General features: G+C 38.2%; 1 protein-coding gene and 1 long non-coding RNA gene across 8 annotated transcripts in view; one reads left to right on the forward strand and one right to left on the reverse strand.

The window, feature by feature from the left end:
* The window catches only part of GALNT7 (polypeptide N-acetylgalactosaminyltransferase 7), a 121,736-nt gene that overhangs the window by 25,182 nt on the left and 72,552 nt on the right, over positions 1–24,002 (forward strand). The window lies entirely within an intron of this gene.
* The window catches only part of LOC119057559 (uncharacterized), a 59,508-nt gene that overhangs the window by 20,081 nt on the left and 15,425 nt on the right, over positions 1–24,002 (reverse strand). The window contains exon 3 of one of the 6 annotated variants that reach the window (XR_008390292.1): positions 19,346–19,428. The exons of the other annotated variants lie outside the window; for them this stretch is intronic. This is a non-coding gene — a long non-coding RNA (uncharacterized LOC119057559). Of the gene's footprint in view, positions 1–19,345; positions 19,429–24,002 lie in introns of those variants that run through there. 6 annotated transcript variants of the gene reach the window in all.

Below are 24,002 nucleotides of genomic sequence, written 5' to 3' on the forward strand. Positions count from 1 at the left end.
GGAATAACCCTGTCCCATGGATGCAGCTAATTGGAACAGGGGTGTCTAAGCTAGGTCAATCATATTTGTGGTCCTGGGATTTTTGGTTTAGGTGACATTGACCACTAGGGCAGGTGTACAGTTGGTCTGTAGACAGAGCACTGTGGTCAGGCAGCTCCTAAGCATCAGAGTTACATACCAGGCTAAATGATGGGGGAAGAGAATCTCAAAGTCCTGCCAAAGAAACCAATCATCAGAGAAAGGCATGAGGTAGTCTTTCTTTCCAAAAGCAGAAATGAAAGATGTTTATGAAGAGGGACAGACAGACAAAAAGACTCTACTTCAGCCTGGGGGGGCCTTCTAGTTTTTATAAGGCTTACCTGTTCTTCTTGCAAGTTAGGTTTCATGACGTTTGGCAAAATTCTTACAATAAATACCAGTTTGCTTAAGCTATCTTAAATGGGCTTCTGTAACTTAATACTGAAATTGTTTTAGAATAACATACACACCATAGAGAAATAATCTCCTGCTTTAGCTTAAAAGAAGTACTGTCATGGAAATGTCATATATGAACCAGAGAGGATGATCTTTGAGCAGGGCCCTTACATCACACACAGGAATTTGCTGCCCAGTCCTTTATGTCTCCTTGTTGCTACCTCTGTCTGTTCTGCCCACCTCAAAGAAGATGAAGCATGTTTTTGTATAAGCAAATTTGGTTTTTCTATCATTTTTAAAGATGCCTGACTTTCTGGTTTCTTGACAGTAAAGAATCATTAAAATAATTTTAAAAAATTAAAAAATAGAATCATTAACTGTGATATGCATTATGACCTTATATAGCACATAAAATATGATACTTGTAGAAATTTTTATGTAAATGAATGATAACACAGAAGGCAGCAAAATAGAGAAAAGGAATTACTAACCTCAAACGGTAGGCATTTTTGTTCATGAGTAGCACATTTGCTTTAACCAAAAACCCAAAACTTAAAAAAAAATTGGTTAAGTATTTTAACTTGATTTCTAAAGAATATGAATTTAATGAGTTAGATATAATTCTGTCATTTACAAAGGAGATTATCTGAGGGTCTTATAAAATAGATGATTGTACCAAAAAACTGTAGACGCTTTTGTTTTTAAAAAGGCTAAACATACTTAGTTGTTAACAATACTTAAAATTTGTTGCCTTATTTACTCTGAGTTTTTGGTTAATATAAATGTTCTTCATATGCTTAGGAAGTTATAGAATGAAAACAATTAGACTTAGTGTTCAACTTTCCTATTTGTAAATGGATTTCTTTTTGATAATATAGGAACCGTCTAAATATTTCCTTAATGGTTCAACTGGTTACTTCATGACTTTATTATTTATTTTGTGGTATTCACTTAGGGTACAGAGTGTTCAAAGCATTAAGGAGACTAATGATGTAAACTAATTGGAGTTCTTATTGTCATATTTAATGTAACATGTTAATATACAGTATTTATAGAGTCATGTTTTATATACGCCTTGGGTTGTTTGAAGTGACAGTTTAAATTTAAAGAAGGCAATTTACTTATCAACTTGGAAAGCCTGTCTCACTGCTCCAAGGTTAGTATATACCACATCGCAACTTACATAAAAGTTTGGAAAGCTGTTGGCAACTTTTTTTGCCAACACTTTCACAATCACAGTGATATTCTGTGGCTTCAAACATAAATTTAAAAATGTATTATGTTCAGAAACAAGGGAGAGATGATGTCTGCCTATAATAAAATGAAACTAATATTAGTATTTCAATCTGAGCACTTTTTTGGAGGTGGTTTCCTATGAGTCTTTGATTAGGATTTTATCTTACAGGAGATAAATGTGGTCTGGCTTTCAGCTGTAGGAGCTCCCAGACTGAGCCTTGAAGCCTGAGAACTTGTGGCTTAGATTTTCTCAGCTCAATTTCAACCTAGAACCAGTGAATCAGTGGCATATGTTCATTTTCAGTGCTGGTTTAATCATAAAAACTCAGTTTATCCGTAAGGTTTTATTTCCCATACACATGAAGTATTTATAAAGTCATTTCCTTCCTTTAATGTTAAGGCCGAAATACAAAATGTACTTTTCAAATTTGCCTCTTCTCTAAGTAGTTGTGACTAAATTTATTTATTTCTTAAAGTGTATGAACAATCTTCCAAAGGTTGGAGGGGATCCGAGTGACTGGCTCTAGTCCAAGGCTCACTTTGACGTGAGTTTCGTATTTGGAGCAGTTCTCTGAGTCTAGTGTTTTTCCATTCCAGAAGACCTTTAAATACTTGAGGTGGGTCTCCAGGATCTTAGGATCACCCAGCAAAGAAACGAAAGTGGCATGAAAACACACCCTCCACTTCCCCATGCCTTTACCCCGATTAATCTCTTTGCACAATCTGTAATTACTGTTAAGAATTTCTGTTTTATTCTGTGCTTACTATGATTGTTGTCCCTCTTAAACAGCTATTCAAATAAGTTGATGACTTGTATGACAGGAAGAGGAACCTACGCTTGGTTTACTCAGATGTATAATCAATCTCCTAGACAATAACACTAGATCTGGCATGGAATCCAATGAAGCTTTCAAAAATATCATGTGGGATTTAATAATGAGGGAAAAGAAAACACATCACCATGTGGCTTATGTTGACATTTTAATTTAAACTCTAAACCTAAAATGTGCCAAGAATAGCTGCCTTCAAGTTAATATGGAAATTACTAATTGCCCCAGTTGCTTCCTGTACTTGCTGTCAGACATGAATGAGATATTTATAGTTATTTAATAATTCCCTAACTAATAGGAAAAAATGAACTCTTGGACAATTCATTACATTACGTTACATAAAACAAAATTATAGTTTCCTAGTTCACATTTTTATAATAAAGAGAATCTGAAGTTGTTTAAAATGAAAGCTTGGATGTGTTCCCCAAGACCTAAAAAGAACTTGGAATTGGGAGCAGAGATAGGCACCGTTTGTTGGTAATTGGAAGGTCATTGTTTGGTTGTCATGAAAACAAATTAGCTGGGTGACCGTGGTGCAGCAGTCTAATAAGGGCCTAAGCGCAGAGCCCTCCCCACGTTGCAGACTTTGCGTTGCCTCCTGCTGTACTCTTCCTGCGTTCCTGTTGTTTAAACACCAGATCAGTGCGTCTTAAAGTGGGTTCTTTGCCCAGACATGTAGAGGTGCATTGGAGAGGCATTTGTGTTTCAGAGAAGGTGAATTTTTTTAGATTGTCTTTTTCTGTTTTTGTTTTTGCAGGGAAACAGAAGGAACTTTGCCATTTAGAAGTATCCAAGATATAGGCAGCAGGGATCTAATATCATGAATGGCTGTTTTTTTTTTTTTTGCAGACTCTGGAAAACAACCCCAGAATTTTAGACTCTTATCACTGAAATGATATTCCTGTCTTAAACAAAACAGTACTGCTCTGCAGGATTCCTGTAACCTACGCTTTAATAAATTTCTACTGCATCTGCAGGCGGTTATCCTAGAACAGTAAAGAGATTTCATGTACATGAGGAAAAAAGAGGGGCTAGGGATGGCTTTGATCCCTGGACCAGACATTTATGGTAAAAATAATTCATTTCCTAACTCAGAAATGTGAAAAAGTCTTTTCTCTTATTTCTCAAATCTCTCCTGTAAGGAGATGAAAAATGATTATACAACTTAGTCATCAGAGATGTTCTTATTTTGTTTTGAGCTTAGATTCCAAGTCCAAGTTCTTAAATATTAAAAAAGAGAACAAGAACTCTCACCATAGTTTCTTCTCGTCTGGGAATTGTACCAGCAGCAGTGTGAGCACAAATAGACGAGGGAGAGGTGTGCTGGACGGCTAGCCACACCGCTCTCCTCACTCGGGGTCATCCCCACGCCCTGGCTCTGGTTACAGAGGAGGTGGGAGATGAAGTGGAGTGTGCGACAGTGGGAGGAGGATAGGTTTGGGAGCCAGAAAGTTCTGAATTTAATCCCTGATCTACGTATGCTCTTAGCTCCTAGTGAATTGGGGCATGCTGTTACCTAACCTTCCAGAGCCTCACCCTCCCCTCATATGTAAAATGGAGATTTTGCCACCTTCACAGGGCTGCCAAGAGGATTAAGTGGAGTCTAATGAGTCATTTACAAGGTAGATTCCTGACCTCTCTCACCCCCATTGCATTCTGGGGAGTGGTTAGAGGAAGAAGGAAGCAGATGTAGTTGGTGTAGCAGAAGCTGAGGACTCTGTATGTGAGGAAGGAAAGGGGGAAAGTGAGACGTGGTCTCCAGGAATATAAACCCCAATTTCCATAACATCACAACTGTGGAAAGTGATACAATGAAGAGAAGCAGCGTATACAAGCCAATACTTTTAGTTGAGAGTAAAACACTTTCTTGCATTTGTCTATTATTATCTGTTCTCCTGTTCAGAAAAACATCTAAAGGAAAAGCTCTCCTCTTTTTTTGCCAGTGTGGGGGAAGGGTTGATTTTAAGTTTTTAGACTCATAAAAATGTGAAAAAGGAGAGGAGTCTTGCTTAGTTTGTCGGGGGAAGGTGGGAAGTTTATCAAGTGAGAGGCATGCAAATAAGTTACCATGCAAATCAGGGCCTTGTGGCCCTGGATTCTCTTCCTAACACTGTGGTTTGGTGATGTGCTTCAGTGATCTTACTGAGCCTGTCTCTTTAGAGAAGAAAGGGTTGGGAGAAGACTGCTTCTGAAAGGAGTGCCCACAGAATCACTCATAGAGGAGATACATCTCTGTGTGGCCCCTCAGAGTGTTCTAGTGGGAGGGGATCTGTTAAAAGGATAAGCAATTGCCAGATAAGTTTGGTGAAAACTGCTTATTACATCCCTGTCTTAAGGATTCACAAGTCTATAAAGTCTTGAAGAAATTGGTTTAACTTTAATCTTGTTGTGTTTAGTAAACAATGTTTGCAAATTTGCTATATGTCATAGACTGTATTATAGGCTGCTTCAGGGAGAACTGGGGGAGGTGGTGAGGTAAAAAGACTGCAGTGCTGATTTCAGACAGTGATGAATACTTTATCATAAATCAGTGTGATGGTGTAGGTAAGAAGTAAGACCTATTTTAATTGAAGGATCATTAAAGGCCTCTTGGATGGGTAATATCTGAGTTGGAGTGTGAAAAACTGGGAGTGTACAAGTTGGTACGAGTGAACTGCGCTTCCCAAAATCTCCAAGGGTAGAGCCTTCTGGGAAGAAAAAGAAACCAAAAAAGGAATTTGTGTTCTCTGGGGGATACTGAGGAAAAATATGGAAAAAGAGCACAGGTATAGGAAGGAGTTCCTCGTCTGGATTTTGTGTATGTTATATAGAGTTCATCTTTTTTCAGCATTATGTGCTAGAGACACTGAGAGCACAGTTCCATTTGACAGAACAGAATCATTCAGAGGAGAAAGAGGCAGCATTTCAGGGACAAGCCAGCAGCTACAGGATGGAGGTGGCCAGTTGCAGTGATTGAGGCGAGAGCCAAACTGCCCAAGTCCGGCTCTGCCGCATACTTGCTTTATCAGCTTAACAATAACCTGCAACCTTCGGACCAACTACGCATACTTGCTTTATGACTGTGGGCAAAGTTATTGAACCTCTGTGACTAAATATTAGGGACCCTGGGAGTAGAAAAGCCTTAGAACAGTGCCTGGAACACAGCACCACTTGCTAAACTAGATGATGGTGGTGTGCTACTTCCGTCACAATCATTTTCATGGTCACTGTTACCTTCATCATGGAAGACTGCCTAGGGCCGTGGCACAGCCCAGATGCCTGGCTGTCTTTCATTCTCTCTTAAGGGGGCCCAGGTTTGCCTATGATTGTCTCATACATCCTCACCCACCATATACACACTATCCTTACCCAGCAAAGGAGATTAAAACTTGCTTGATCTGTTTTCTACCCAAATTAACTTTTTTAATTAAAAAAAAGTCCTTGAGAATTTATAAGTCTTAAGTTTGATTATCTTCTGTTTTCAGCAAGGAGAGAGAGGTGCTGATAGGGTTGAGGATGGTGTAGACCACATCAGGGTCTGCAACCAGCCATTTGCTGGCAGGATTAGGTTACATGAGGATCATGGTTCTGCAATAATAATGGATTATTCCAAGTGATCTTAAGGCACTAAATGACATACCATTTAGTTCCTTTGGAGTCAACAACAGTTAAAATTAATCTGGAACAGTTATAGCGTTTTATAGATGTCTAATTCTTAGAAAATTGGCAATCCACATATAGAATAGGAAAGTCTCCGTTGCTGCAAACAATGAAAACCTGAAGAACTCTTTTCCTGACCATTTAGATAAATACAATAAGATTTTTATAAAGCTGAAGAAAATATTAAAATACTATTTGTACATGAAGAATCCATTTAGCTAATTATTTATATATGTAACTTATGCAACAGCCCTTTGGAAATTAGTCTAATTGCATTCTATCGAAAGTCACTCACCTTTTGTAACATGACAGTTTTATGCCAAGAGAATGAAATGTCAGGTCTTTCCATTATAGCAACCCAGATTGCTCGTTGATTATTTAAGGCAGAAAGAAAGCCACTGAGGTTAATTTGTTTTAAAGTTATTTTCAGTTATCCTTATGTGTCATATGTGTTGCCATGTAGTAAAACTAATTTGTTCTTGGAGGCTGCTTTCCAAAATCTGTAGGTTTCTACTTTAAAAAGAAAAAAAGAAAAAGGGCCCTGGCTGATGTGGCTCGGTGGATTGATTGCCAGCCTGTGAACCAAAGGGTCCACTAGTTCAATTCCTAGTCAGGGCACGTGCCTGGATTGCAGGCCAGGTCCCCAGTAGGGGTCGCGTGAGAGGCAACCACACATTGATGTTTCGCTCCCTCTCCTTTCCTCTCTAAAAATAAATCAATAAAATCTTTAAAAAAAAGAAAAAATTATTATCTCACTTGACATATTAGTGTGTTAATTAGGATCTCCCTAATTAACAAACTAATGTCAGAGAGCTGACAACCTCCTACATATTATTTTAGGATTCTATGTGCAAGACTGTTATTCTAGTTACTTGAATGGCATATATTCTCCACAGCTTGCTGATAGCAGTTTTATTATTCTTTTTTTTAATTTAAGGCTATCTGGTCTTTAGAGTATGATAAAGAGTGGGAGGTGAGTGTATTCTCATAAAGGATGTTGAAGCAAATTATTTTGCAGGCTATAGTTAATTCCACTTTTTGTACAAATATTCTATGATCCTGAGATTCTAAATCATATTGTATATTGAATCTGGGTTTTAATTTCAGCGAGATAAAATTAATATTCTGAATGATAAAAGGATTAGAGGAGCATTTCTCAAATATCACTTTTGAGCTATAGCTGAAAATAGAGAGTTGTATCACTGAAAAGCTTAAGGGAAAGGAACAAAGTGAACATTTATGGGACAGCTGTGTGGTAGGGATTTCATAGAAGACTTAATTCTTATAATACATCTTCAAGATCTATGATACTATCCACCTCAAATAACTTTGTTCAGATTAAGTATTTTCCTAATGGTTTTGTAAATTAATTTTGATTTTGTTTTATTTTGTTTAAAGATCAGAGCCCAATTTTTTACTTGTAGTAACTGTATAATACCTTTTAGAATGAATTTTGTGGTTGTCTTCTTTTCCCCAATTTCCTGCCTTATTTCCCTTTTCTGTCTGATATTTTAAATCTTTTATTTTTCCCATATGTTTGTAGGTAGGCCACCTCATATCCTTGACAGTTCTAGCTAGGATTATTATATTAATGAATTAACTCATTACAGATCTGGTCAGAGTCACACAGGTGGGAATGGGAGAGAAAAGTGTTAATATAAACCCAAATATGATTAATTGCAAAGTACTTGCTGTTTCCAATGCACCTTGCCGCCTTATGGAATCCAGATAAAAATAAAGAGAAAACTCTTAAGTACTTTGAATGAGTTCACAGCTATTTGTATGACTAGAATATAGTCTATTTTGAGAAGAGAGAATTGGGTTATATTCTGTTTCTATATTGAGCCAAACTAGAATAGTGTATAGGATTTTGTTTAACATTGTATTAACTTAATGAAATTGCCAGCTCACATTCAGGCTGATGACCGACATGTGATATCAAAGAGGACATCTTAGAAAAAGCACCCTTTTTCTAGTCATTACTGATTGTGTGTTCCAACCTTCCATGGTCATTGGCTTACAGTGCTTCAGCTGGGTGGTCCAGAACCCCAAAAACACCTTTCACGGATTCCCCGTAGGATGCCATTTGGTGGCCTTGTCTTAATAGAAAGATAGCCTTCAGACGTCTTTGTCTCCGAGTGGCTTTGGAAGTTTTGAGAAAAGTGATAGTTTTATTGTAAATGGATGCCTGATCTTATAAAGAGAAGCAGACAGGAAAATCTTTCTTAAAAACACACACACACAAAGAAAATTCTGTCATTATGAATTGTTTATTAGGAGATCTAATTTTTTTGTTCATATTCATTGCTTTTTCTTCTATCTGATCATGATTATTGCCATGTCATAGCAAACTTGTTACTGTATACTTTTTTTTGGTCAAACGGTAACACTTCTATATTTCTGAAAACTTGGGAAGCACACATTATTTAAAGCGCTTTTTCTTGTTTGTTCCCAGTGTCAGGAATGTGGCCTGGCATTTAAGAAAGCTACTCAGACATGCAGGGCAAATGAGAGTTCTCTGAAAGGGAAGCACAGATCCTTTTGAGTCCAGCCCTGCAACAGACATGGCAGAAGTCAGGAAGCACCGGACTCCTCCCCAAGTTCGGTGGACAGGGGAGGGAGGAGAACCTGTGAGCTGGTTCCTCCTGTGGTCTGCAGTGGCTACGGGTAGGGTCTGTCCTCCAGTCTTTGATCTTGCACGCAGTTGCTTTTTCTTCAATGACTCTCTTCACTTTTCTCCCTGCCTCTTCAATCCTTATTTGGCTGTCAAAGTCTAGTTCACATCCTCTGCTTGTTCCAGGAAACTTTGCCTAATCATTCTGTTGTGGCTCACAATGATTTTTTTCCTTTTCCTGGCCTTTTACAGCATTTGTATCATCTCATAATCTGGCCCTTGGTTGGATACTGTCTGATATTTCCTAATAAAAGCTATCAGTTTGTTGAATACACACTAGGAGTTTGTTTTTATTTCACAGCAGCCTCTTGAGGGAGGTACCATTATTATCCTAACTGTACAAAATGAAGAAGCTGAGGTTCAGAAAGTTTCACTGTCTTTCCAGTCACAAAACCGTGAAGTCATACAGCCAGGTTTCAAACCTAGGTCACTGTGTGGGTTTTCTGGTGCGTTCTCCCTCTTCCTATGTTCTAAGAAGTGGGAAACAGAAGGGGACACCGGAGGATGAGGGGGAGTTGTCCTCTCACCTGCACAATGGGCACTGTTCCCTGGAGGTCTCTGGCTGGGGGTGGGGGGATGGGACAAGGAAAGACTGTGCTTAGCAGCCAGTCCGGAGCCTTCTTCCCAAAGGAGTGATTTCGGAGTTACAGAACTCGGCTTGCAGGCAAGATGTGACACTGTCTCTGGCTGCCACTGTCTTTGGAGACCTGCCTCGGTTGCTCCCTGGGCCTTCTCTGGAAGGAGGGGGCTTTGCTTCTGTCACTGTGACCAGCATCAGCTTCTCCACTTGCCTCTCCTGCTCACGTCTGCTGGGGCCTACCCTCCCCCTCCCTCCAGTGGAGTCTGTGTGGGCGTGTCTTTATCTGTATTACCTCACATGTTGACTTGAATCTGGAATAGGATTATTTGCCTTTTCCTCACTCCTTCCTCATTGCTGTCCCAATTATAACGATTTTCAGAACCTAGGACTGTGTAGTGGACTCCAGAACTTTCTCCAGAGGGAGCCTGTTTCCTTGTCACTCGGGTTGTTCATGAGAGTGCTACCCCAAAATGTCAGTGGTCCATGAGAATGCCCATCATAAACAATTTCCCGAATTCAAAAATAATAAACTCTATTAAAAATACAAAAATGAATAAAATAACAATTACCACCTAAAGATAACTTGCTAAATTTTGTTATATGTCACTTCCAACATTTTTCCACATCTGTGCGTATATTTTTCATATATACTTTTTTAAAGGGAAGGCTCATTTTACCTCTATAGTTTAGCAGTCTGAGTTTTCCTCTGAAAGCTATTTTCCATGTCATTAAATACTTTCCACATCATTTAGTAGTAAAATTATGAAGCCAAACCTCTATTTGGGTTGCTTCCCACCTCCGCTGTTGTAAACACTTCTGAGATGAGATGTGGCTAATTCCTTGTGCGCATTCTTACACACTGCATTTGCCCCTTTCTGGTTTCTTTTTTATTTTTAAAGTAACACAAGAGGAATGACTAAGTTGCTTCTAATCCCATCATCGATAGCCTCATGATTTCCTTAGGATGGGCCTTTTGGGTCAAAGGGTATGTAAAATTCTAATAAATAATTTGCTTTTTAGAAAAGTTATATAAATTTACTCTTCTACCAGTAACTGAAAATGTCACCAATATTGGATATTATAATTTCAGATTTATTAATTTTATAGGTAAAGAAAGAAATCTCATTGTTTTTAAAATTTTTAATTACTAGTGAAGTCAAACACTTTTAAAATTTACTTATTAACCAGTTGAATATTTTTTGTAAATATGCTATTTGTTTTTCCTTATTTTTCATAGATATGCCTATTTTTTTCTACTGAATTGTAAGAAATTTGGGGGGGGTGGGGCTAGTATTTTAGAATATTAACACGGGTAACTATAGACATTACAAATATTTTCCTCCGTTTTTGTCTTTATTTGTGGTATTTTAAAATTAAAATATGATTCATGATTACAGAAGATTTAAAAAACTAAAAATGAAAAACTACAGTCTATGCTATAGCTAGAAAATACACAACTCTTACCATTGATTTAACAATAGAAAATTCCTATTTACTCTGGGATATGAAAGGTGCAAATTTGGTCTACCCTTTTCTGTTAACCTCTCATTAAACTAATAGTTGAAATTGTACAAAAGTTCTTCTCTTATTTTAGGTTCAGGACTTGAAATAAGGCACCTGATCCTTTATCTCATCACCATTCAGCAGCATCTCTTGACTCCCCATTTTATAAAATGAGAATATTAGCACCTCTTCCCTTTCGGCTCCCCTTCTCTCTCTTGTCAGTCTGCACCTGGAAGCTCTTGAGTTCAGAGCTTTTCCAGAAGCTTCCCTCTCCTCTGTAGTCTGCACAGGACTAGCGCCCATCTCCACGACCTCTCTTTCAGCCTGGCTCATCTTCCAGCCAGCACGCATCTGCTTCCTGTCTTCCAGAAAGACTCCTTTCTGCCCTCTGGCTTTCTCTTCTCTAGTTCAGTTTTTCCTCCCCATACCTGTCTTTTAAGTGGGTACTCAGGAAGACAAAAGGCAGCTGTGCCTGGCCTGCGATTTGGAATTGAACTTTATAGTGGCTTTAGATGTACAGACTTTAAAATTTTTTCTGCAATCAAAACCTACAAATGATTTTTTTGCCTTCTACCTTTGGTGCTGTGTTTAGAAAGTCCTTTAATTTAAGATTGTCTTCTTTCAGTACTTGTATGAATTCTTTCTTACATTTAAATCTTAGTTAACTTCCAGAATATATTTTGGTAGGTGGAATAGTTAGACATCTGTTTTTTGTCCAGTGGTTAGCCAGTTGCTCCAATATCATTCATTAAGTAATCCAAACTTTTGAAGTCCTGCCTTTTATTAAATACTAAACTCTTATCAATACAAATATTCATGTCTGTTTCTGAACTTTGTTTCATTAACCTGCCATTAATCTACACTGCTGGCAAACTTAGTTGTTGTGATTTCAGAATTTATTTTAATATCTGGAGGACAGATCTCTCCTCCATTGCCTATCAATGCTCTTCCTTTTTCCAAATATCCTGAGCTGATATTGTGTTCTTGCTTCCCTTCTGCAAGAAACATTTCTTTTTGCATTATTATACATTTTGAATGAGGTTGCAATAGGTCAGTCCATGTCTTAGCTCTTTTTCAGTATTTTTTTCCCCACTGGGCAGGAGTTGAACTTCTATGTTACACTGGTTCCCTCTCCCGTCTAGGTTTTGATGTCACTCACTCCCAAGACTAAGTTTAAAAAACACAACACCTTGCCATTAACTGTAGCCCTTTCTGATTTTGTGAACATACACCTTCACTGACATATTTGTGTAGTGACTTGGAGCCAAAAGGGAAGTGGTCACTTAGCCAGATTTCACTAACAACACTGCAGGTGTGCTTCCTCCACCTGTCACCTGCCAGTACCTCCGGGTACCTAATCTGCTTTCCTTATCTCTGGCAATCTCCCCAGCCTTCAACACTGCCTCCCTCAGAGTGCGTAGATGCCCTTGAGGCCAGTACCAAAGGTTCCTTCCCACCCCATCTGCCAACCCATCCTTGGCCTTCCCTTCCCTGGCGTGAGCACAGAAAGCTCCTGACCTCTGTGCTCAGGCAGAACGGTGCATCTAGCAATTCGAGAAATACTTATTTAGTTAGATTTACACAGAGACACTGCAGCATGAACATGACTCATTCCCTCCAGAAGAATGAGTCCTTGTTTCCTGGCAGGAAGGGTGCCAGGAGACCTGTGCTTTGGAGTCTCTGTGGGCACGGATCCCATGTTTGAGGTGAGTAGAGTTTCAGCCATCGGAAACTCACCTGCAGGGACTCCCTGGTGAACATACTAAGAGTGAAGTGAAAAATAGTCACTTTTGCACAAATCTATCGGAAGCCAAGAATAGCAGAAAATCACTCACATTGTTTCTTTTTTTTGCATTTGCTGTATTAGTCACGTGCTTTTTTTTTATTCTCCAACAAAAAAATTAAAATGTCAAAAATGCATGTTTTCTGTAGACGATACTTTACTAAAACTCCATTCTGGTGCTCTCCAACAAAAAATACATGCAGGTCACATATATGATTTAAAAATTCTAGTAGCCACGTTAAGAAGTTTAAAAACCCCAGGTAAAATTAACTTTTAAAATATTTAACTCAGTGTATCCAAAGTAATATCTGTATTCTATATAAAATATTGAAATACTTTAAAATTTTTCCTTTGAAATCTGGTTTGCATTTTATACTTACACCACCTCACTCTGGACCAGCCACATTTCAAGTGCTCCAGAGCCACCTGTGAGATGATCTTGCTTGTACGTTTTGGATTATCTTACTTTGTCCTTGGACCGAAAATAACTATCTCTAGAAGTTCTTACCTCTAGGAATGCTTGTATGAAAGCACCTGGAAACTTTTTCAAAATACACATTCCTGTGTGAATCCCCACTGGGTCTCCCGAGGTAAAAATCCTCTGTATAAGGCTGTGCCTGTGTGTTTTGAAGAAGGTAGATAGGTGATTCTGACCAGTAAATACCTTCAATTAAAACCACAGCTAGTCCAGTTTTTTCATTTTTAATTTTACGTATGACTGAATGCTTCCAGTAGTGGATAGCCGTGACACAAATCTGAGTCCTCCAGTGACAAACCCGGCGTCCTTTATGCTATATCACGCTCATGATCACTTTTTAACATCCTCGGTAAGAAAGAATGCTAGTATTATAGATAGGTTTTCAATAACAAGAAAGGGACTGGCAACAAAAGGAAATTTTAGATTACCAGAAAATCAAATGTAAAATACCGTAACGGTGCGTGTAGAAGCTCATGCTGCTCATACACATTGTCTGAATGCTCTTGTTATCTGACGTTTCATTGTGATGAGCATGACTGTGTAGCCTTTGTATGTACTTCCATTCTCTTGATGTCTTTTAAGACATTAGCATTAGTCTGTAACATTCCGGGCTACTATTTTGAAACTGCTTCTAAAAATCTATATTGAAATAACAGTCAGGTCTGTTGTGCTGATCTGAATGTATCTCTGGACATCATGACCTAATATAAAAGTTCTTCAACCTGTCAATTTTAAAGTGTGAAAAACACATTCAACTCTCGAGTTTTCAAGTTAAAATTTCATATCTTTAATGACAAGCCTGCCAGATATCAGCAGCAATATGGTTGACTGCTCTGTAATTTTATGGGGATTCTTTATAGGGTGAGTCACAACGGATTGCTTCTCCCTCTCACTGGGCTGACAAGAGCAGCATTGCACAGTACTGCACTGAAAGGTCATAAATCTCAGCAAGGTCACCCAAAGGTAATGCCAGGATTATTTTAGATGAGTTGAAGATATGGAGAAAAAATGTTTGCTTTCTTTAAAAAATGTTTGCTTTTTATTAGCAACCACACCTAAAATAAAAGCAAACTAAGCAGACAGCTAGATCAGGAGTGGAACCATAGAAATGGAGATCACATGGAGGGTTAGCAACAGGGGAGTGGGAGGAGGAGAAGGGGGGAGAAGGTACAGAAAATAAGTAGCATAGATGGTAGGTAGAAAGTAGATAGGGGGAGGGTAAGAATAGTAGGGGAAATATAGAATCTAAAGATCTTGAGACATGTGGTCATGAACTAAAGGGGGGGAATGGTGGGGGGTGTGCAGAGTGGAGGGGAATGAAGGGGGGAAATGGCACAACTGTAATGGCATAATCAATAAAATATATTTTAAAAGTTTGCTTTTTAACACTAATTTTGTCTAAAGTGGCTAAACTAAAGGATTATCCAACAGTATTAAGACAAATGAATTTAACAACAAAATATTTTCATAGTTCATTCATTGATATCCTTGCTTTTTAAAAGTCAGTTTAAGTCAGTACAAATTGTGAGTAATTAACAAGACCTATTAAATAAAATAATGGCACCCACAGTGTTCTGCAAATAACCACTACACTTTTTAAAAGCATTTTAAAGTTCTAGACTGTTTAAACAGATTTTCAGCAATAATTAGGATGGTTATGTACCTTCCATTTAACTCTAGAGTTTAGATTATCTAGATTATCTTTCTTTTTAAAGGTAACTTTTTTACAGTAGTTTTAGGTTCACAGAAAAATTGAGAAGAGTACACAGATTTCCCATATGCTTCCTGCTCACCACCTCCAAACACGCCCAGGCTCTCCGTGATGAACATCCCCTCCCAGCGTGGTGGTGTATTAGTTAGAACTGATGAACCTGCATTGATGTAATCACACAAGGGTCGCAAGTTTACATTAGAATTCACTCTCAGTGTTACACACCCTACAGGTTTGGACACATACAAAATGACATGTATTCATCATTTAGCATTTTACATCGTATTTTCACAGCCCTCAAACTCCTCTGTGTTCCACCTTCTCATCCCCTCTGCCACTGATCTTTTTTACTGTCTCTGCAGTTTTGCTTGTCATTCTTTTCCTACAAATGAAAAATGAAGGCGGAGATCGGAGAGATCAAGGGATTAACTCCAGGTCACATAGAGATTCCTTCTGGTTTGCCACTGTCTTTCTGACCCACTGAGCTGACTTTCCTTTCTCACTGGCTGCACTGACTTCTCTGTTGGAATGTGTTGCATATTAAGATGTGATAGGCTATAACAAAATGATTTAAAAATACTCGGAGATGTGTCTGCTGGGTTTATAAGTGCAGCGGCACAAGGACAGTAGCAGCCCAACTCCAGTGTCTCAGAGTACTATCTGTATTTCCTCCTGTTTGTCTGTCAGTGGGCATTAAATAGAGAACAATTATTTCTTCAAAATTGGTTCCTTATAACTGAATATAGTAGCTGAATTTTTAAAACACCTTTCATGGAAAATGCTACACTTGGCACCACATACTTGATCACTTCAGGGAAAATTCTCCTTTGGGTAAATGGATATAATCATATACGTAATGTAGGTTGTTCTTCGTTGACTTCTGATATATTAAATATATGAGAACATGTACATACTTCATTAATAATTTTAACTTGACCAAATGATGAACAGAAGACTTCTTATTGGGAATGCTCTGATGTAGTCTTAGTATTTTATCTAAACAAGAACAAATATCATTTCTCTTCTAATCCAGTGGGGTTTTTTTCATGCTGGACAGTTTTATTTTGTTTTTCCCACTCACCCGAAGACATATTTTTCATTGCTTTGAGAGAGAGAGACAGACAGACAGACAGAAACATCCATATGAGGGAAAAACATTGAATGGTTGCCTTCTCGAACTTGCCCTGACCGGAAACCAAACCCTCAACCTTCTGGTCTACAGGCTGGTACTCCAACCAGCTGAGCCACACTGGCAAGGGCAGGACAATAGTTTTATTGCAGAATTAAAACTGATAAACTTGATCCTCAACTCTGTGTGCTATTAAGATTTCCCTCATGAGGAATGGTTCCCCGTATGCCTGGGAGTTTTTGAGACGCTGAGGATTTGCCATTTGAGAATGGCAAGGATGACTAGGCTGAAAGCTGGCAAGAAAAAAAGAGTCGTGATTCTACGGCAATGTTTATAAAACTGGCCAGGCAGTGAGCAGTAGTCTGCAATGCAATTGGATTGTGATGGACAAATATGAATAACTATACATTTTTTTAGAAGAGTTACAGATTAATGTTTTTATGTATTGTACTTTACAATCAAATGAGGGGCCAGTTTTCACACATCCTGAAAACTGTCATTTGATAACTATGTGATGATTATCTGTTAGTAATTTTTAAAAGGCTGTCAACCAAAAACTTTGTAATAAAGTTCTTATTAATTACAAAAATGCAACTGTTCTAATAAATTCTAAAACACCAATAAGCATATAGCACATCAAATCTGTTGTATTTACCAACTTTAGCTTTAAAAGCCTTTTTTTCTCCTTAAATGAACTACATAAATATTATCTCCTATTACTATTGAAAAGGATTCTTCATAATTTTTTAAAGCAACTTTGATTTTAGTCTGAGGACTCTTAGATAAGTTGAAATGGATTCTTCCACCATGGGATTCTGAATTGTTGGCCCCTGCACTTTCCCGATGTTGTATATTTGACTGTATAAAGTTAATCTAGAGGCTTTTCTATTGCTCCAGGCAAATTTGCTAATTCTCAAACAATATCTGGTGTGCAAAACGATCAGGATGCCACTGACGGTAACATATAACACAGTGTTTTTGGGGGGAGTGGGTTGTTGCGAGATGTAACTAACATGTGATCATTAGACTATATTTAATCTTGATATTTTAGTATAAGTTCAAGGGTTGTTTCCTTAAACAATAAAGTTTACTTCAAAAGACAGGATGGATACAAGGCTCTTTAAAAACTCTTTAATAAAAGAGTGCGTGTTCTGATAAGTGTTTCAGCCTTTGGACTTTGATAACCTAAGAAGTTTTATTTTGAGAAGTCATTAACTTATGATTTGACCCAGATCACCCTGTAAGGTCACAGTAGTTTCAGGCTTATCTCTAATAGCCTTTCCCTGGAGACACAAAGTATTGTGCCAGGAGAAAGAGTACAGTTCCAGTGTGATTAAATTGACTCTACAGGAGGCCAAGGGCACTAAGAAAATACCAGATTTTTAGAAATCTTCAAACAAAAAGGGGTCAGACAGACCCAGATGAGCCCTTGGGAAAAGTGAAATGCTTGGTACATGTACACATTATTGTACACTCTGAGTAGAGCTGTTCCAACCAGGAATCCAAATCAGATTCTCAAACCTGGTAGAGTCAGATTACAGGCACTTGGCAGCTGAGTGTTTGTAGAATGCCTTAACGGAATCAAGTAATAACCTGTCACCCTTACCTTTCATTTGCTCCAAACTTACAGCTTCATGGACTTTTTTTCATTACATTCCTTCCAGCATCAGTAGTTGGAGAGCATTTTCCAAAATATTATTCAACACCTCTCTAATACCAGAGGCAGTACTAGCACATCCTGGCACTGAGCCCAAAGTCGTACTTCAGGAATACACTGGCTATCTCGGTGATGGCCAGATGCCAGTTCACGCAGCCAACTTGTGGTTTGGACGCGTGGACCCATTCCTTTCTGAAACCCTATCCTAATTGCCTGCTTTCTTTTCCCACCCAGACCAGAATCTTAGCTCCTAGGAGACAGGTGCTATGATTTTGTCCCTGCTGTCTCCAGAGTAAGTCCACCAGGGATGTGGCAGGTGCACAAAGAAGGCAGGTTGCAGGAGCAAATCCATCTATCCAAGAGGTTCTGAGTAGTCCCCGCAAATCCCAGTTTTTCTGTTTAATACCCTCGAGTCCTAGGGGAGCTGGACTGAGTGAGGACCGGAGCTGCTAGCTGGGGGAGGGCCCACTGCCGCTCCAACACCGGTGCAGTGCTGGATGTGCCACCTCATTGGGCTCACAGAGTCCTTTGTGGGGACATCCTGACAATCCTGTGGGCACGCAACACTTGAGGCCAGAAAGGAATTTCTAGAGTTGATGCAGGGGCTGGAATTACAGTTCCAGCAGCAGTAATATTAGTATCTTTCTCTAGCTATAAAGGCAATAATTTTGTATTTAAAACAACAAGCACAATAAAACAATTTTAAAAAGCCTGTATGAATCTGTTTGGACAAGCTTACAAAAGGCATCAAACTAAAACATTCCTTCAGTCTTTACTTATGAGAAAGATAAAATGACATGAAAATGAAATCCTTAATAAAAAATCAGGAAGCAAGGTCATTTTATTACAGAAATTGAATAGTGCTTTAGGTTTTACTGTCATCGACAGGGCGCCACTCTCAAGGCTTCTTCAGGTACGTGACACAGTCAAACTCTCCCACTTTGAATTACCATAACCTGTGAAGCTCATGTCTAGTTAATGAAATGTTAGAATTATAGAACCACATAAAAACTACCATTCTTTTGAAACTAGAATTACTACAGTTCTTTCGTAGTAATTAGGATTGGGCTAGACAATAGCAACTGCATTTTTACAAACATTCAGTTTTTTGAGACTGGCTTTAATGATTACTGAGAATGATGTCCACATGTTGTTTCCATGTAGTGAGATGCTTTAGTGTGTTAACTTTTCCCTCCTATGATATTTTTCCAGCCACTGATTTACTTTAGTAAACACTTTATAAAAAGCGCAAAGGTAAACTTAAAACTCGTAGGTAATAAACAATTCCAAATCAGTAGAATTTAAATAAATGAAGTTTTATACAGAGTCCAGCACAAGCAACACCCCTTTTTTATTACATAAAAATCTTTTGTTACAAAATCATGAGCATATAATTCTGTGACATAACAGTATCACCCTGGAACACACCACATGGCATCTTAGGTGAAGTGTGCCCATCACTGTCCATCTCCTGCGAGACATTCGCGTGCCCTGCCGACCACACTCAGTAATGTTACTTTGCCTGACCCAGTATACCCTATTTTAATTTTTTAAATTGTTTTTATTTCTTGTGGCAATTATCTGTTCATTTGCCCTACTAACTAGTAAATATCTGACATCTGCAAGGATGTAAGATTGAAGTGAAAAATATGTTTTAGGCCACACATTTTAAAACCATTTTTCTAAAAGAAAAAGAAAAACTACCAAGATTACCTTGCATGGCCTTCTTATTTCAGTTGGATTTAATACCTGCATTTCCTAAAGTTTTGAATGTAGTCTTCTACGTTTCTTTGCCTAAATGATAGAAGGAAGTGGTTTTGCCATTTGTATTTTTTTCTTAAACATTTCTACCCGTACTTACCCATCTGTACTTCAAGACCCACAGCCATATTAATTTTTTAAGTGAAATTGTGTGTTTTTTAAGATTTTATTTATTTATTTGTAGAGAGTAGAAGGAAGGGGAAAAGAGAGGGAGAGAAGCATCAATCAGTTGCCTCTCATATGCCCCGACCTGGGGACTTGGCCTGCAACCCAGGCCTGTGCCCTGACTGTGGATCCATTCGATGACTTTCGGTCCCCAGGCCAGCACTCAATCCACTGAGCCACACCAGCCAGGACCGAGGATGCAATTTAATACACAGTGAACTTCTGTGCAGATTTGGTGAGGCACAGGTGTTTGGCAGCTGGGCTTTATTCTGTCATTAAGGATTTTGTTGATAAACTTTGCCCCTACTATTTAGATGCTCTATCTTAAAGGGAAAAGAAATGGCTAAGGGTGGTAACAGTCATTTATAAAATACCATCATAAAGCCATCAGGCTCTTGAGAGTTCTCTGATTAAGTTTCATAATAACCTTAATTTCTCTAACTGAATCACTTCATTAAATTTTCTCCTGGCTTCTAGAGACATGGTAGGAAGACAAATTAAATTCCAATAACTTGTGCTATTCATTGGGCTTGGCAGAGTTTCCTAAAAAGTCTAAATTATAATAAAGACAGATTATGGATTCTGGTCTATCCCCAAGTTTTAGCATAGACGTTTTCTGATATTTTAAAAAAAATGAATCTTATTCAACTGCTCCAGGCTTAGACAATATTGTTGGGATTTGGCATTCAGTGAATAGTTTCATTCTCACTACTTCTCTAATTGACTAAATGTGAGAAAGGTTTTCTATAAGCTAAAAAGCTTTATTATGGACAACAAGATAGTATCATACTTTAAACTTCTGGAATATTTTGTTTCCTTTGCTATAGAAACAACATCTAGCAATGGCCATTGAGAAGGATGTGAGTGTGTTTCAATGGAGGGCTATTTGAAGGAAATTCTATATACTTAATTTAAAAAGAGCAATTGGACAGGTTTCTCAGCCACTTATATTTCCTGTTTCTTTTTAGGTTGAGCTGTATTATTCTGTTGTCTTGATTCTGGACTGGTAGTATCCAGTACAAATAATAATAATAAAATAACATTTTTCTGCTCAGAATTCGTTGTAAATATGTATACTTTTAAATTTTGGCAGTTGCCCAGTGCTCCTACTCATTCATTCTTTCGCTCACTCATTGTATTCAACAAGCATTCACTGACCCCTGCTGATACTGCTCCATGCTAGGTGCTCAGTAGTCAAAGATAGTGAGGCATGGTCCCTTCTCTCCAAGCGCCACTGGCTTCCAAATGCTAGGTCATTTTGGTTGTTATATTTTACTTCTTTTCATCAACATCTATCTTCCTACAGATCTGTTAGGTCCTACAGTTATAGCAATACAAAGATGTAAAAAGTGTTTTCCTTTATGAAGTTATTCTCTAGCCCAGTAATAAAATATAACACAAACATAGTAAAGAAACAACCAATACTGAGCTGAACTTTTCAAGTAGAGTAGAGCTACCAATCATACTAGTACAGAGACATAATCCTTTGGTGAGAGGCTAATTAATAAATGAAATTAAATTAGAGGGTTTTTAAAAACTAGACTTTAAATTTTTAGAGCAGTTTTAGGCACCTATCGGCCATTATAGTATCATACAGAATATTTTCACAGCCCTAAAAATCCTCTGTGCTCCACCTATTCATTCCTTTCTACTCCTGCCCCAGCAACCACCAATTTCACTGTCTCTATGGTTTTGCCTTTTCCTAAATGTCATATAGTTGGAATCACAGCCTTTTACAACTGGCCTCTTAGTAAGATGCATTTAAGATTTCTCCATGTTCTTTCATGACTTGAAAGCTCATTTCTTTTTAGTACTTAAATATATTCCATTGTCCTTATGTACCACGGTTTATTTATCCATTCACCCACCCACTGAAGGACATCTTGGTTGCTTCCAAGTTTGACAATTATTGTGAATATAGCTGCTATAAATAGCTGTGTGCAGGTTTTTGTGTAGACATAAATTTTCAGCTGCTCTGGGTAAATGCCAAAGACTGACTGCTGGATCACATGGTAAGAACATGTTTAGTTTTATAAGAAACCACCTTAGATAGAAAGGAAGGAAGGGAGGGAGGGAGGGAGGAAGAAAGAAACACCAAACCATCTTCCAAAGTGTCTGTACCATTTTGCATTCCTACCAGCAATGAGCAAGAGCTGCTGTTGTTCCTTATCCTCACCAGCATTTGGTGTTGTCAGTGTTTGGATTCTGATCATTCTAATAGGTATGGTGTGGAATCTCGTTCTAATTTGCATTTTCCTGATGACGTATGATGTGGAGCATCTTTTCATGTGCTTCTTTCTCATTTATATACCTTCTTTGGTGAGGTGCCTGTTAAGGTCTTTAGCCCATGTTTTTTCCATTGGGAAGGGTGACTTTTCAAAAATTACAGTTTATATTCAATATTTTGTACTAGTTTCAGGTGTATGGCACAGTGGTCAGACAAAGTGCTCCCCCCAGTATTTCCAGTGCCCACCTGGTACCATGCATTGTTATTAAAATATTATTGACTGTATTTCCTACGCTGTAGTGTACATCCCTGTGAATATTTTGTAACTACCTATTTGTACTTCTTAATCTCTTTCCCTTGTTCACCCAGCCCCTCAACTTCTGTCCCCTCTGGCATCCATCAGTCTGTTCTTTGTATTTATGTGCTCATGTCAATTTTGTTTATTTATTTTTCTTTGGATTCCACTTACAAGTGAAATCATAATAGTATTTGTTTTTCTTTGACTGACTTATTTCACTTAGCATAATACCCTCTAGGTCCATCCATGCTGTTGCAAATGCTAAAATGTCATTCTTTTTAGGGCTGAGTAATATCTCATTCTATGTATGTAAGAAAGGTGATTTTTTTTGTAAGAAAATTCATTTTTATGAGATTAATTGAAGTTTAGAACTTTAAATAGAAATAACAAAACTACATTCTAAAGAAGTTTCTAGACTCAGACTTGGGGGATTTCTTACTTAGCATTTGACTTATGAGAGCTTTAATATTTCATTAATGATCCAATAGTATTAGCTATTAAATAGCTATTAAATTGACTGGCTTTATTTGAAAAAGGTAAGAGGCATACACCAGTTTTAAAATACAGCTGTGACTCAAATGCTGGCAAGTTTTGCTGTCGCATCAGACTTTGTCATAGAGGCAAGGACACTAATTGTGGTTTCCTCGGTGTTGTCATTCAGACTCTTTGGCTCCACCCACTCTTTAATTACTACTGTGCAAAGAGATTGCTCTAGTGTGAGGTATGCTTAAATTTTACCAGGAGTCATAAAAGGGGCAGACACTTTGTTTTCATTGCTTCATGCTTTATAGTACCAGTTCTCAAACTCTGTGCTGAGGAACCACAGTTTTTTTTTGTTTACTTCTTTTATTTCTATCCAGTCACAAATTAGTACTTCTGCACAAGTGAAGTAGTAGGAAAAAATGGACATGTTAAAAACATATAAAATATAAGCCCTCATTTGGTTTAGAAACAAAATTAGGCTATCGGATTGCTTTAAAGGTTTTCAATGCTGCCTTTACCTTCTGGATCGGCCTCCTGAAGGACAGTGTGCGTGACACGGTTCTGTAGTCATGCCGTTGGGCAGCACCAGCAGGGGGTTAGCAGTCCCTCAGTAAACGTCTGCCCGCATGCAGCCTTTGTGTCAAGGGAAGATCTCAACTTTGTAGTAATCTGTGTCCCGTACTCACGTTTGGTATTGGTTTGTTTTGAAGTCAGCTATTTTTTTTTAAAATTATGGATCTGAAACTGTCAAAATTTTTACCTGCTGAACACTTCTTTAGAAATTTTCAATTACCCCTACCCCTTCTAAATCTATTATAGTTAAGTTCGTCTTTTCATGTAAAATGCTCTCTCAGGCATTATCTCACCTGATCCTCTTGACAGCAGTGAGGTTGAATACTTATTATTTCCCCCATTTTACCAAGGAGTGAACTGTGATTTCTCTGAGATTTTAGAGCTAATTAGTGGAAGACATGGGCTGGAACTGGAATTCCGGACTCCTCTTTTAGAGCTGTGAACAATGTCCATCAGTGTTTTCAATAAAATCTCCACTAAGGTCGAACCACCAGACTGCTAGTTTCTAGCTCTGGATCTTTTTTTTTTAAAGATTTTATTTATTTATTTTTAGAGAGAGAGGAAGGGAGGAAGACAGAGAGGGAGAGAAACATCAGTGTGCAGTTGCCTCTCACATGGCCCCCACTGGGGACCTGGCCTGCAACCCAGGCATGTGCCCTGACTGGGAATTGAACCAGCGACCCTTTGGTTCTCCGCCTAAGCTCAACCACTAGGCTACACCAGCCAGGGCCTAGCTCTGGATCTTTTATTGACAATAGTAATATATATATTTTTTCACAGTGAGAATCATCCTTTAATGAAAATTTTATCCAAGCCTCAGCACTTGTAAATCACTTTTGGGAACTGTTGTACTTCAAACCC

Source organism: Artibeus jamaicensis, unplaced genomic scaffold (assembly GCF_021234435.1).
Source record: "Artibeus jamaicensis isolate MK-2021 breed Jamaican fruit bat unplaced genomic scaffold, CSHL_Jam_final scaffold_537, whole genome shotgun sequence".
NCBI classification, from domain to species: domain Eukaryota; kingdom Metazoa; phylum Chordata; class Mammalia; order Chiroptera; family Phyllostomidae; genus Artibeus; species Artibeus jamaicensis.